The sequence below is a fragment of the Heptranchias perlo genome, unplaced genomic scaffold, assembly GCF_035084215.1.
Source record: "Heptranchias perlo isolate sHepPer1 unplaced genomic scaffold, sHepPer1.hap1 HAP1_SCAFFOLD_396, whole genome shotgun sequence".
In the NCBI taxonomy this organism is placed as follows: Eukaryota; Metazoa; Chordata; class Chondrichthyes; order Hexanchiformes; family Hexanchidae; genus Heptranchias; species Heptranchias perlo.
The window spans coordinates 1-5,000 of NW_027139408.1; the positions used below are offsets into that span (position 1 = coordinate 1).

The 5,000-nt window shown below is 54.6% G+C and overlaps 1 pseudogene; it reads right to left on the reverse strand.

The window, feature by feature from the left end:
- Positions 1 to 713: 713 nt before the first annotated feature.
- On the reverse strand, positions 714 to 830 carry LOC137312077 (U2 spliceosomal RNA; annotated as a pseudogene).
- Positions 831 to 5,000: the final 4,170 nt, after the last annotated feature.

The following is a 5,000-nucleotide window of genomic DNA, read 5'->3' on the forward strand; positions in this document are numbered from 1 at the left end:
CCTGTTTTGTGCGGACTTCCCTGTGTCCGTCCCTCCCTGCCTGCCTTCCCCCCAGCACTTCCTTCTGAACACCTTTGTCGTTTCAGCGAGGGCCAAAAGCCTGCCTGTGAAAGGGAAGGATCAGCCGGTCAGCCCCCTGTTGGTCGCTGCTGCCAGTGCAGCAGGCGTGCGTGTGTCCTCGGCCTCGTGTCCAGGTCCCTCAGGGACTTGAGGCAACTCTCCCCGGTGGTCTTGTGGTCAGGACCGGGCTTCGAATCCCGGTCGGGGGGGGATGACTTTCTGCTGCAGATTAATTGGCACCTCTGAAAGAAAGTCTCCCCTCCTGAGCGTAAAGCTCCACCCTCACCACCACCACCGCCTTTTCCTCCCCTTGACAAACAGACAGACAGACAGACAGACAGACAGTCAGTCCAGTTCGGGAGCGCAGCTTTCATTTGGAAGCAGACCCTGCTTGTTTCAAGTCAACGACGCCAAGTTATTTTGCACTTTGAATTATATCGCTACGTGCGAGCGGCACTCAGCCTTGGAGAAGAAAAAAATACCACTGAGCTGAGAAAGTTCTTTTTAAAAAGGTTTCCTTCCACAGCAGCTCTGAGTGAGAGAGAGAGAGAGATATCAGCTTTATTCTCAGTAATAATACACACACACACACACACACACACACACAGAGACACTGGGAAAGAGCTGATTTTCCTTTTGAATATCTCCCCACGGGGAGCTGCACCGTTCCCAGAAACACTGCAATACTGGGTCGATGCGTGGAGTGGACGGAGCAAGCCCCTATTCCATCTCCCTGTTCTAAAATTCAATTAAAAATAAAAGTAAATAATATGTGTGTGTGTGTGTGTGTGTGTGTGTCGGTGTCAGTATCAGTCAGTGAGTCAGTGTCTCTCTCTCTCTCTCTCTCTCTCTCTCTCACTCAGAGCTGCTGTGGAAGGAAACTTTTTTAAAAAGAACTTGCATATTGAAAGAAAGATGTGTCTCAAGCTGCCGGGCCCTGTCCATTGTCATGTCAATGGCAGGACTGCTTTCACCAGGAACCCGTTTTTCTGGGTCAGAGGTTCCAGGGGACCTGTTTTGTGCGGACTTCCCTGTGTCCGTCCCTCCCTGCCTGCCTTCCCCCCAGGACTTCCTTCTGAACACCTTTGTCGTTTAAAATAATAATAAATAATATGTGTGTGTGTGTCGGTGTCAGTATCAGTATCAGTCAGTCAGTCAGTGTCTCTCTCTCTCTCTCACACTCAGAGCTGCTGTGGAAGGAAACTTTTTTAAAAAGGACTTGCTTATTGAAAGAAAGATGTGTCTCAAGCTGCCGGGCCCTGTCCATTGTCATGTCAGTGGCAGGACTGCTTTCACCAGGAACCCTTCCCTGCCATTGCAGTGTTGATTTGGTCCTTATGCAAATTTTGGGGCGGAGCCAGCACACAAACGACCAATCACAGCAAAGTCCGCACTTTGCGAGCGCACGAGGTCGCGGCCAGCGTTCCAGTCCGCTCAGATCCAAATAAGCCCGAAAAGGAACACGCTCGATCTTAGCCAAAAGGCCGAGAAGCGATACCGCGCTCGATGCAAATTGATCTCGGGTCCTGTTTGCCCTCCCTCTTTGTTCTCTGGCTGCCGGTGTTGAAAGCAGTCTCGCAGCACTGCCGTTCTCTCCCACTCTGGCCACATTTTTTGCCACCGTTTCTAATTGCAACAGTGGATGAGTTTAAAGAAGTTGCCGTTTTTTCCTTTCTTGCCAGGATTGCTTGACAGATTGGTAAATTTGCCAGTAGGCCACCAATCAGATGGGGGAGGGTTGTGTCTCAACGGACCTCCGTCAGTCAGTCTCAGTCACTAACGAACTGCCGTGGAAGGAAACCTCTTTGACGTGACGTGTCTCACAATGAGCGAGCGAGTGAGATTGCAACGGCCAATTGAGAAAGAGGTGAGGTGCTGACAATCAGCAGCTCGTGTTGAAACATTCATTCCACGGCAGGCAAGACCAATCAAAAAAAATACTGCAGATGCTGGCTCGGCTCGGCTGGCTGGCTGGCTGGCTGGCTGGAAATGGGAAATAAAAACACAAGGCGTGTTAAAGGCTGGTTAAACTGTCGAAAGAAACAAGGCGTTAATGTTTCAGAAGCGCCTATTGAAAGACGTCTCTCAAGCTGCTCCCTGACTGGGCCCTGTCCGTTGTCATGTTAATCGCTGGTTAAACTGTCGGAAGAAACAAGGCGTTAATGTTTCAGAAGTGCCTATTGAAAGGTGTCTCTCAAGCTGCTCCCTGACTGGGCCCTGTCCGTTGTCATGTTAATCCCAGGGCGGGGGCGGGACTGCTTTGACCGGGAGACCTGTTTTCTGGGACGCAGGTGTGACATTCCAGGGAGGCACCTACTTTGTGCTGATTCGAAACGACCACGACAACGGCAACTTGCAGTTCTATATTACAACAACAACAACGCGCGTGTGGTAGTTGGGAGGGGCTGCGTTCGCGCTCTCCCCCCTGCATTGAAACTCAAAGTTCGATTTTCAATCCCATAGTCCACCAATCGGATGGGAGACGGTGTGTGTGTGTGTGTGTGTGTGTGTGTCAGTGTCAGTGTCAGTGTCAGTGTCAGTCTCTCTCTCTCTCTCTCTCTCTCTCTCACTCTTACTCAGAGCTGCTGTGGAAGGAAACCTTTTTAAAAAGAACTTGCATATTGAAAAAAAGATGTGTCTCAAGCTGCCGGGGCCCTGTCCATTGTCACGTTAATGGCAGGACGGGGCAGGACTGCTTTGACCAGGAGACCTGTTTTCTGGGACGCAGGTGTGAGATTCCAGGGGACCTGCTTTGTGCTGATTTCCCTGCCTCCCTCCCTTCCCCCCAGGACTTCCTTCTGAACACCTTTGTCGTTTAATCGAGGGCCAAAAGCCTGCCTGTGAAAGGGAAGGATCAGCCGGTCAGCCCCCTGCTGGTCGCTGCTGCCAGTGCAGCAGGCGTGCGTGTGTCCTCGGCCTCGTGTCCAGGTCCCTCAGGGACTTGAGGCAGCTCTCCCCGGTGGTCTCGTGGTCAGGACCGGGCTTCGAATCCCAGTCGGGGGGGGATGACTTTCTGCTGCAGATTAATTGGCATGAAGGAAAGTCTCCCCTCCTGAGCGTAAAGCTCCACCCTCACCACCACCACCACCGCCTTTTCCTCCCCTTGACAAACGGACAGACAGACAGTCAGACAGTCAGTCCAGTTCGGGAGCGCAGCTTTCATTAAGCAATGGCGTTTGTGACAACTCATCGTCTGACAGGTTGATGATTTCCCCACACGCCTCCTGCCGAATAAAAGGCTCACCCTCCCGGACACTACCCCCAGAATCACCCCCCCCCCGGGGTGAATATTAAGCCCGAGAACACCGACTGTAACCAACCGCAGTGAAAAGTTGAAGTGGCAACTCATTAACCAGATTTATTTTGGGCAACTCATTAACCAGATTTTTTGTTCATTTGGTTTATGAGTTGCCAAGTGTAAATCTGGTTAATGAGTTGCCACTTCAACTTTTCACTGCGGTTGGTTACAGTCGGTGTTCTCGGGCTTAATATTCGCCCCAGGGGGGGTGTATAGCGGGCGATGGCCGGTGTGGAGTGCGTTTTTTGGGGGTTGATTTTCACTTTGCCTCGCTGGTGGAATTTGTGGGAGGCAGGCAAGGGGATTGGTGTGGGCTGGTGGGCGGCAAGGGAGATGCTTGCTTCGGGGTGTTATCCTCACTTTGGTCCGCTGGTGAGAGTAGGCAGCGGCAGGCAGGCAGGCAGGCAGGCAGGCAGGCAGGCAGGCAAGTGTGATGTAGTGTGGGGTGCAGTGCAGTGCGGTGCAGTGCTGCCCTGTCGTTTATGAAAGGTTGTAATGACACTGCTTTGCAGCTGACCATGTCCACTGATTTGTGACGCCCGTATGGAGGCTGATATCTCAGGAGGGCCGAGGCCGATTTCCTCCGGGGACGGCTCGTCGCGTGCGGCAGGACGAGGCGCAGCGGACGGTACCGAGCGCTCGGAGGTGCGGCGCTGCCCGCCGGAGGTACAGCGAAAGGCTGCAAACCGCTTTCCGCCTGCTAACTCGGCGGCCGTCAGACCGACCGACTCCGCTTTACCACCGGAGCTAGAGTCGGGCAAGGGGCACCGAAGGGTACCGGAAGGATCGCGTTCGCACGACGGGAAGTCGACTAGCGGGCCGCCGAAAGCGAGCCGGGGGCCCCCGGTTTTTCTGTCCCACCTGGAGACTGATATCTCAGGAAGGCCGAGGCCGATTTCCTCCGGGGACGGCTCGTCGCGTGCGGCAGGACGAGGCGCAGCGGACGGTACCGAGCGCTCGGAGGTGCGGCGCTGCCCGCCAGAGGTACAGCGAAAGTCTGCGAACCGCTTTCCGCCTCCTCTCACCGCACGGCTCTCCTTTTCACCCACTGGCGGATTTTCACCCTCCGACTGCTCGCTACCGTCCGCTGCGCCTGGTCCGGGCCCTGTCCATTGTCATGTTAATGGCAGGGCGGGGCAGGACTGCTTTCACCAGGAACCCGGTTTTCTGGGTCAGAGGTTCCAGGGGACCTGTTTTGTGCGGACTTCCCTGTGTCCGTCCCTCCCTGCCTGCCTTCCCCCCAGGACTTCCTTCTGAACACCTTTGTCGTTTGAGCGAGGGCCAAAAGCCTGCCTGTGAAAGGGAAGGATCAGCCGGTCAGCCCCCTGTTGGTCGCTGCTGCCAGTGCAGCAGGCGTGCGTGTGTATTCGGCCTCGTGTCCAGGTCCCTCAGGGACTTGAGGCAACTCTCCCCGGTGGTCTCGTGGTCAGGACCGGGCTTCGAATCCCGGTCGGGGGGGATGACTTTCTGCTGCAGATTAATTGGCACCTCTGAAAGAAAGTCTCCCCTCCTGAGCGTAAAGCTCCACCCTCACCACCACCGGCGCCTTTTCCACCCCTTGACAAACAGACAGACAGACAGACAGTCAGTCAGTCCAGTTCGGGAGCGCAGCTTTCATTTGGAAGCAGACCCTGCTTGTTTA